Genomic DNA, 10,785 nt, shown 5'->3' on the forward strand with positions numbered 1-10,785 from the left:
GGCTCTTGCAGATTTCATTGCAGAGTGTACCCTGTCTGAGATTGAATCAAAAATAGGGGAGCCCGAAGAGAAGGATCACGGATCGTGGGACATGTTCGTAGATGGGTCGAGTAATGCGGCGGGAAGCGGCGCTGGTCTCTTATTAACCAACCCCGAAGGATTTCGTATCCAATATGCTCTCCGATTCACCTTCCAAGCATCCAATAATGAAGCAGAATACGAGGCATTACTAGCTAGACTCCGGGTGGCCAGAGCCATCCAAGTCACACACCTATCCACCCGGAGCGACTCCCAGCTCGTGGTGAATCAGGTGAATGGAGAGTATGAGGCGAAAGATGATAGGATGACATCATACCTAGCACGTGCTCAAGCATTGATCGAGGGTTTCGTGAAGTTCGAGATGGTTCAAGTTCCCAGGGATGAGAACGCCGCCGTCGACGCCCTATCCAGGCTAGCCAATGAGGAACTCCAAAATTTGGCTAGCGCAGTCTATGTTGAGATCCTGCATGAGCCAACGTATAAGGAAAAGCAGGTTAACGAAATCGAGGAGGGACCTAGCTGGATGGACCCTCTACTGAACTAGCTCCAGAACGATGTCTTACCAGAAGACAAGGCCGAGGCAAGGAAGATCAGGATGAGAGCTGCAAAGTACACCTTCCTAGACGGGGTACTGTACAAGCGGGGGGCAACAACACCACTACTCCGGTGCCTAGGACCCAAGGGGGCAGAGTACGCCCTAGCCAAAGTCCATGAGGGGATATGTGGAAGCCACATGGGGGGACGAGCCCTAGCCTACAAAATCCTCCGCCAGGGACTATACTGGCCACGAATGCAAGAGAAGGCCATCCAATATGCTAAGAAGTGTGAGCAATGTCAGTTGTTCGCCCCAGTACCCCATCTACCCGCCACCAAGTTAACATCAATCCTCAACCCCATACCTTTTGCCATGTGGGGACTAGACATCTTAGGCAACTTCACCGCAGCACCGAGAAACAGAAAGTACCTGGTCGTCGCGATTGACTACTTCACCAAGTGGGTCGAAGCTAAACCCTTGGCTAAGATAACAGAGACAGAGATGGAGAAGTTCGTCCGCGACGATGTCATCTACAGGTTCGGGGTACCACAGATCCTCGTCTCAGACAACGACAAATAATTCAACAACCCCAAATTCTAAGCATTCTGTCACAGCTACAACATCGACTATCGGCCTGTGTCGGTAGCATACCCACAGGCCAATGGTCAGGTGGAGGTCACCAATAGAACATTACTGGAAGTAGTCAAGAAAAGGCTAGAGGGAGCCAAAGGAAAATGGGTCGAAGAGCTACCAAGCGTCCTATGGGCATACCGAACTACAGTACGGACACCCACAGGAGAGAGCCCATTCTGCCTAGCATATGGCACTGAAGCATTGGCGCCAGTAGAGGTCTGCGCCATGTCCCATAGGGTTCTACACTTCAACGAACGTACCTATATCGACGGACTACGGGCGAACCTAGACTTTATAGATGAGGTCCATGAGAGAGCACTACTAAGGAACGTCGCCTACTAGCAACGTACTGCCAGGTACTATAATGCCAGGGTCAAGGAAAGGCTATTCCACTAGGGAGATTTAGTCCTACGGAGGGCAAGTGCATCACAGCCACAGAAGGCAGGGAAGCTATTAGCCAACTGGGAAGGACCCTACATAGTCTCCAAGCAGATACGTCCAGGGACCTACCGCTTGAAGACTCCAGGGGGCAAGAAGGTAGACCGTACCTGGAACTCAGAACATCTGAAGATGTATTACCAGTAGAAGCAAACACTCCATCAAGAGTAGCACAAGTAGTAGCAAGAGTGGTAGTGGTAACAAAGAAGAATAGAGAGCAAGAGCAGAGACGACATCACTGTTTCAAGATCAATTTGAATTTCATTCAAAATAAAGAGATGTTTCAGGAATACTTGTCTTCTTCTACCACTCAATCGAATCACTGCCACTACATCAAGGCGTCACGCCACCCCGGAGGCTTTATGCCTAAGGCAACACGCCACCACTGAGGCTTTATGCCTAAGGCAACATGCCACCACTAAGGCTTTATGCCTAAGGCAACATGCCAACATTGAGGCTTTATGCCTAAGGCAACATGCCACCACTGAGGCTTTATGCCTAAGGCAACATGCCAACACTGAGGCTTCAGGCCTAAGGCGTCACGCCACCACTGAGGCTTCATGCCTAAGGCAACATGCCACCACTGAGGCTTTATGCCTAAGGCAACATGCCAACACTGAGGCTTTATGCCTAGGGCAACATGCCACCACTGAGGCTTTATGCCTAAGGCAACATGCCACCACTGAGGCTTCATGCCTAAGGCGTCATGCCACCACTGAGGCTGTATGCCTAAGGCGTCATGCCAACACTGAGGCTCTACGCCTAAGGCGTTAACCCACCAAGGTCCGAGGATCACCAAGGCGCAACGCCACTACCAAAATCCCATGACTATCAAGGGTCAGAGAGCATCAACGCGCAAACAATGACCAGGAGACAATGCAATCAAAGAGAAGCAAAAGCGATCACATAGAAAAGTCATAATAGTTACAACTCAAGTTCAAAAAAGGAAAAAGGTTGAGACGTCTACAGGATCGGTACGGCCGTAGGGTCAAGGGACCACAGAGTGGTGGGTCACCTCCGACCCAGTAGGAGACATCATGTCCACCTCAAGAAGACGCGCAACAGCACCCCCCTCAGGCAGGGCAGCCTCCACCTCTGACACTGGAACGCTCTCCACCACAGCTACACCCGAAGCGCCATAGCAAACTCAGAGAACCCCAAGATAGAGAAGTCATAATCGGGGTCACCTCCGGGACACCTCCAGGACACAAGCTGCTAAGTCCCGGACCCCTCCCTCAGAGGACGCTAGAACTCAGCCACAGCTCGCTCACCTGCAGATGCCAGCTCCGCCTCATGCCTTCCCCTCAACGAATGAAGCTCCTCCTCCAAGGCAAGAACCCTAGTCGAGCTCTCGGTCGCACCAGCAGAGGTCACACGCAGCTCCTCAAATACCTCCAGGAGCTTCCCGGAAGCCACCGCGAGCTCCCTCTCCACGTCACGCAGGGTACGCTGTATCTGCACCTCACGAGAAGCGTGCCCCTCCAATCGAAGCACCGCCTCAGTAATACGGTGATGGACCTACAATCAACATGGCAAGCGATAAAACAATCTAAGAATAAATGGAGCAATGAACATGACGAGACGAAAAAAGGCTAACTCACCGAAGCCATATCATGGTAGAGAATCTGGGCCAGACAAGCATCGCTAACCCTCTGCAAGGCCACCCTCGTTGTAGGGAGCCTGCCCCTGTCCACCCACTCCCGAGACACGCCGGCTCCGGCCAAGGTCAAGCCCTCCAGCACGCCCAAGGTGATCACCAGGGACTCATCCAGCATGGGAAGATCAGTGGCAGTACCACCAGAGGAACTCACACCTTTCCCCTTGGAGAGGGGCAATACAGAAGACCCGGAAGGGGCGACAGAGGGAGGCATAGGCACAGAGCCCAAAATGCCATCATCATCAGGAGAAGTACGGGGAAGGAGGACACGCACACCAGAGCTCATCACATGGGCATGTCCTGGACCACCCTTCCGCTTTGCTCCAACAACCACAGGCGCAGAAGCACCACCAACATCGGTCACTCCAGTAGATGGACCACCCTGAGAAGCGGCCTTCCTCCGCAGATTGCCACTGAGCAAACTGAAGTCCGGACTCGTATCCACTGCATAGACCGCCCAACCAATCAGATGACATATATATTCAAATACCAACATGCCAATCAAGTACAAAAGACAGTGCTCTTACCAGGACTTAGCTTCCAGAGGGACAGGAAGGCCTCCGAGTCCAACTCCTGGACGTGGAACGGATCGCGACCCAGGCACAGCTTGAGGGAGTCACCCTCAAAATCACTCAGCTCAAGCCCCTGATTGACCCTCTTGAGGTCAATAACTTCCCTAACAGTCCGTAGTGGGCATCGGGGGACCGTGGCAAAAAAGAAGCGATCCCTCCAATACTTCACGTTGCTAGTGATCCCCGTGAGAAGCTCCACAAAGGCATAGGGCCCCTTGAGCACGCGGTGAGCAAAGTGATAACATCCATGGTTCCCCTTCTTCAACAGATAAAAGTGGGAGAACAGAGGAACAATGGCGGCACGCCCCAGGAGGGCGAAGAAGACATAGAAACCCATCACCCTCCAAGAGTTGGGCAACACCTGCCCAGGGGTGAGGTGCCAATGCTCTAACAACACCAACTCGACAAAGCGAGGGATAGGAAGGCGAAGGCTTTGGAGAAAAAATGAACGGTAGAGACAGATCTCATCCACACGGTGAGAGAAGGCATACTCGCCAGGCCCAGGAGTACGCAACATGACCTTAGCGGGAATATGGAACTCCTCACGGAGGGAGACCAAGTCAGAAGGTGACAAGATGCTAGCAACAGGGCCCAACCTATCAGCAGGACTGGCGGCTGAGGATGCCACCCCAGAGGATCGACGATCCCTACTGGGATCGGAGACACTAGAAGGTCCCACACCTCCATCAATAGCACTAGGGGAGGGTATAGAGGATGGAGTAGCCACAGAAGAAGGCGATCCTGGGGAACGCTCCTCTGAAGATCCAACCCCGACTGAAGCAGGGCCAAGGTCACCCGGGAATGACATGAAGGACAAGAGAGGAATGAACTACTTACTCGAGAAAGCGATCTCCCAGAAGCTAGCAAGAAAAAATGAAATGAAGGCCACCTGCAAAGTATAAACAACAGATTCATCACAGACAAGAAGAAGAAAAGTGAAGAAGCGTGAGGGTCCATCACACCCATGTCGCGGCCACCATAGGCGCGGCCTCACACCCGTAGGCGGCGGCCACCCGGGCACGGCAACCAGGAGGCCTCACGCCCCATAGGCGCGGTCACCCAGGCGCGACCTCACGCCCTACAAGAGCGGCGACCCTGGCCTCGCACCCGCAGGCGCGGCCACCCAGGCACGGCCACCCCAGGCGCGACCACCCAGGCGCAGCCACACCCACAGGTGCGGCCACACACGCAGGCGCGGCCTCACCTAGGCGCCGCCCTACAAAAAAAAAAAAAAAGGAAAAGAAAGAAAAGGGATCGAACTTACCTCAGGGGGAAGACGATCGCACGGGGAGGCAGGCACACGACGATGAGGCCACACCACTAGCACGATCAAGTGAGAGAGACCACCAGAGGCAAAGCACTCAAGCCAAGCACTACTCAAGCCCTCCCAGCAAATAAGACACCAAGTGAGCACAAAGCAAACACAAGGACCCAAAATCAAGCAAAAATGGATACTAGTCTAGGTGACCCAAAGACAAACACATGGTGGGCACCAAAAAGAGGACAAAAGGCAAAAAGTGGAATGCAAAGGAAAAGTTAAAGAAGAGCAAAATGGGAGACAAAAAGCAAGAAAGAGGAATGAGAAGTGAAAGAAGAGAAAGTGAAGGAGAGGGACATATGTATACAAAAAATAAAAGATGAAAAAGTGCAGGAGGAAAGGTTTGAACCCCCAACCTCTCCTACCTCATTACTAGATTTACAGGCAAGCCCAGCAAGGAAAGTCTATTCGCAGCGGACCCCTCACTATGTAAAGGCATCTACTCTCTTGGACATCCTATCCCAAGAGAGTGGGGGGCAAATGATACATCCAATATTCACCGGGCCAATCAGCGGCCGCCACGTGTCACAGGGCAACCCACTCCAGAACCAAGGGGAACGAACCGGGGTCCCAGCACCCGGGCGCGACCTCACCCAGGCGCGGCCACCACTCGGGCGCAGCCTCACCTAGGTGCGGCCACACCCAGGCGGCCTCTCACCCAGGCACGGCCCCACCCAGGTGCGGCCACACCCAAGCGCGGCCTCACCCAGGCGCGGCCTGCACCCAGGCACGACCACCACTCAGGCGCGGCCTCACCAAGGCGTGGCCACACCCAGGCGCGGCCTCTCGCCCAGGCGCGGCCTGCACCCAGGCACGGCATCGTGGGCACAGACGTGAGGTGCACGAACATCGGGGCTACTCACCTATGACCCGATCGTATCGCTACAGACTCATGTCACCACCAGGACTCTAGGCCACCGCTTAGAAGTCACGTCACCCAGACGAATTCAAGCACCAATGACGTTATCACCACACGCGGGTATCTATCCACCAAGGATCTTGATACCACCAGGACACTCCCTCCCGCGGGGAGATGGTCAATTAGGATAGAGCCCCGTTACCCAGGGCCTCTATCCACTCAACGGCACAATCGCCATCAAACTGGGACTCTCCACACCGCCATACACTACTATAAAAGGCAAGGTACACAACCCCATCAAGGGACATCTAAACTCCTATTGAATAATCACTATTCATCTGTTTGCTCAGGAGATCTAACTTTGGCATTGGAGAGCCCTAGGCCAGAACCACACCGGTTCTCTCTGTTGACCCCTTGGTCCACTTGCAGGTGACGGCACTCGCAGGACCGCTCGACTATTTCTTAACGCAACACTAGGGTTTTTGGGACGATTTTGATCTATTCCAATTTGATCCAAATCAAAATGGATAAATACCAATTTGATCCCAATTCTGAGTTTAAAATCCTTCCATAGAGTCACCACCAATGACCAAATGGTCTTCTTTTTTTTGGGTTAAGGACCAAACAGTCTTCTTACTTTGCTTTATAGCACTCCAATTGGAAGCATCCCAGGATACAGTGTTCTTGAAAACGTTTTTAACGAGCAATGCTAACTGAACCAATGCTCTTCCACCACATGGCATCTCCTACTACGTTAAACGTTGCTTTCTTAAATGAACTTTTTCTTTGGAGGTGGAAGTGGAGGTGCAAGTTTCTGGTGGGGGGAGAGTTATTGCAATTTGGCTCTCCTCTAGCTGTGGTGGGAGCTGGAGGGTCCAGCCCAGCAAAAACAAGGGTGATTTTGGTTCTTTCACAGGTGGGATCCAAGTGGACCCCTATGAAATGACCATACATCTGTTTTTTGGTGTTTTTGTTGGACTAGACCCTCTAGCTCCCGCCACAGCTGGAGGAGAGCTAGATCCGGGTTCTTTTCTGGAACCTTTGCTACAAGATGATGTCCTGCGGATCCAACCACCATTAAGACGATGAATGGTTGGGGTGATCACTAGGTCTCTCGATTGGATTTTTTTTTGGGTATAAAGATTTTACACCAAGTCTCTCGATTGGATATATATATATTTTTTGGGTATAAAGATTGTATAAAATTAATGTGTGTAGTTTTTGGCTTTTTATTATAGGAAAAAATAAATAAAATACATGGGCCAAGGAATGGAACCATGTTTGGTTGTTTTGTTGGACTGTGGCAACATAAAAATTCCTTTACCAAAAAAATACATAAAATTTTTTTTTTTTTTTTTTTAAAACAAATGTTACATCGAGAAAAGGTAATGGTTTAGTAAGAACATAAGCATGTACTATCATTTCATAAAAGGTTAAGATTATTTACCTCAAGTGAGAGGGTTCTCTGAGTAAGCCGTAGAAGGGAACACACCAATGACATGCAACAAAGCATTATCGTACATAAGAGGGTAGCAAGGTCATTTTATAGAAGGAGGAGAGAGAAAATGGGTGCTAGTGTATTCTACCCCAATGGCTCAGAGAACCTTTTCCCTGATCTCAAATACATGGGACAATGAATGAAATCAGGTTTGAAGTTAATAGGTCATACCTCAATAGCTATGTAGCCCAAAAACTTTTTAAATGATTGCTTACCATTTAAAATAAAGGGGAAAAGAACTTTGTCTAGAGCATGCGCACTGCACTTAGACACAGAGGGGAACAAAATGATCGCCCCACCCCCAATGACAGGTGAAAATGTCATCCCTGTTGATGCTTTCGCACATGCTCCCGGATAAAGAAAGTGTTCCCTGAAATGAAATAAGGAGAAATGGTCTATACGCTGCCCACATGTATTGGCATCTCCCACACTAAGGCAATGGGTACATAGGAGGCCTCACAACTCGTATACAATGGGATCCACACCAGAAAGGAAGAGAAAAAGTGCTAGAGAGAAAAGAGTGTGTACTACCAGCAATGTGTATGTGATCTTTCCATAATTATCAGTAGGATTCTATTTAAAAAATAACAGTGGAAATCTACTATCCCCTTCTCGGATCCGGATCATCTATTGTGTGTTGCACAGACACAGGGCTGCGCACAATGACCGCCCTACCCCCAATTGGGCAAGAGTAAGGTGGTCATTGCACGCGACCTTGTGTCTGCGCAACAGAGCAATTGGGGCAGCCTGCACAGTAGAAGGATCCGATCCCCCCACCCCCTTTCTTTTTTCTTTAGATCTGTTGGGATTCTTTGCCTTTGATTAATCCAACCCTCAATTGAATTTGGATGGGTTATTTTTGTTTTTAATGAAAACAAAAGTATAATTAACATCAAAACAAGAGTCCAACATACTCTTGGTTATAGTTCCATTTAACTTAGAGTAATTGTCACCTCCAATTCTTCTAATAGGGGTCACCTTGGGGCTTGGGCAGTGTTTTCAACCAGGGGGTAGGGTTGTCATTTCTGCCCCTAGTGCGGAATTGGAGGGCACAACGACTCTTTAACTTACTTATCTTGAGTTGTTTTAATCTAAAAATGCATCCAAAAGAAAAGAGAAGAGTTCTCAACGCCAATTATTCTCATGATCTTCCCTTGACAACCATCTTACTAGCTCTTCATTGTCTTTTCATATTTCTATAGATTCGCTTTGCAACATCACTGCCCTCTTAATTCCGTGTCGGGTTACTCTCCAACAAGGAATCCTTCCAATGAGTGCCCAATAAATCATCCAACGATTGGGTTGGTTGACACACATCCCAACGTCAGATGTCTCATTGGATACTCCTTTGGCGGCAGGCTCATTGGGGAGGAGCCGGATCCCCTGATTCCTTGTTGCATTCCTCTTGTCTCGTCTTCTTGTGGATTTTGTGCAACTCGATAGTCTACCATAGTGTTCCTTGGAAAAAGAACAAGAGAACAAAATGTACCACAACGTTTCTTGTTGTTTACAAATTTTTTTTAAAAAGAAAACAGAAATAGTATTCAAAGCAAAGTAACGGCTTAATTTGTCCTAGTATTTGGATGGGTTACTTGTTTGTGCCTGATTTAATGATAATTCATTGTTTTTTCTTTCCTTTTTATTTTTTATTTAAATAGAAAAAGAAATATAAGTATCTTTATCACCTCCCCCAGTCCAGTTTTCCAGTTCCTCTATCTAACAAGGAGGGCTGGAATGATCACCCTACTCCTATCCAAACACTCTGTCCGGGTGGGGTGCTCCATCCCCCATATTAGAGGAATTGAGGAACTGGGCCGGGCAGGGAACTGGAGGAGATAATTTTTTGAAATGCAAAAGGTAAATTTTCATGAAAAAAGCAAACATGTGTACTTCTCTGCCTTAGATAGTTAAAATGAACAAAAGATAACCCTTGTGGAGGATACAAATCATATATATATCTTATGGGCCAGCGTTCTCTTTGGGAGAGCATGGCCCTTGCGTGTGTATACATATTTTATAGGTAGGTGTAGCCCCTGTGCGCACACATGGACCAATGAGAGGATTTATCATTATTAGAAGAAAGAAAATTGTATTATTCACACTCAGAAAAAAGGTTATGATTTTTTTTTCTCCAGCTTTGATTATAAACAAGATTTTCCCCAACTTAAAAGGGTTTTATAGTTTTTGTTTGAGGCTTGTTATCTTGCTTTGCCCTTATGAGATTCCAATTAAATGATTTCTTGTGTGTATCCTTAAAAATTTCCTTACCCTTTTAACATGCAATTTACATTACCTTGTTTATAAAGTCCTTTTTTTTTGGTGATTTATTTATAAGTCCTTATTATCCCCTTATATATATATTTTCTCAAACGTTTTATTTTAAATTCATTTTCTTTCTCCTCCCTAACCATTATGGCCCATATTCATTTAAGTATGTAACTATTGATGCATTGCCATTGGTGTGGTGTAGGATATTCCTCTTATGCTAATGGTGTGGGGATTCTTTTCTCTCTAATTTATAGATTAAAATGATACTATCCAAATTGGAGTTGAATAGTACTTATATATGTTGAATGTCCAGGGCACCATATTAAAGCCAAATACTAGTTTTGCAAAAACCCAATTCTCAAAGGGGTCCTTTTGGGCATCACTATGCCTAGTGAAGTATAATGCTTTATTATTTGCCGTTTGACAGTACATGGTTTAGTCCATTTGATAGAGGACCCCACATACATCTCAATGGTCAAATTTTAACCCAAAGTAAATCAAGAAAGTTGATCAAACTCTACTTTAAAGTTTTAGTGATATTACCAAATGCCATCAACTGGAGATGAATCTAAAATACACAATGACATCTTTTTTAATTTTAACTATTTTCTCTACTCCATTTAAACTAAAATTGTACAAATGAGATGCTTGTCTGATCCTCTATCACTTGGACTAACCCACGTATTGACGTATTGTCATATGACAAATAATAAAATGTTATACTTCACTAGGTAGAGTGATGGGGAAGAAAAGTCTTTCCAAAAATATAACCCTATTTACATAATCGAATGATGGAATAATTTATTGTTGCCAACATTCTCTCAATGGTTTTATTTTTACTACCCTCCCAACCCCCTCCCCTTCCTTTTCTTTTGGGATATTTGAAAATAGAATAGATTCAATAAAGCTAAGCTGAGTTCTATAGTGCCAGCATTTCCTAAATAGCTTGAACCCATTTTATTATCATT

The sequence above is a fragment of the Telopea speciosissima genome, chromosome 1 (assembly GCF_018873765.1).
Source record: "Telopea speciosissima isolate NSW1024214 ecotype Mountain lineage chromosome 1, Tspe_v1, whole genome shotgun sequence".
NCBI lineage: Eukaryota > Viridiplantae > Streptophyta > Magnoliopsida > Proteales > Proteaceae > Telopea > Telopea speciosissima.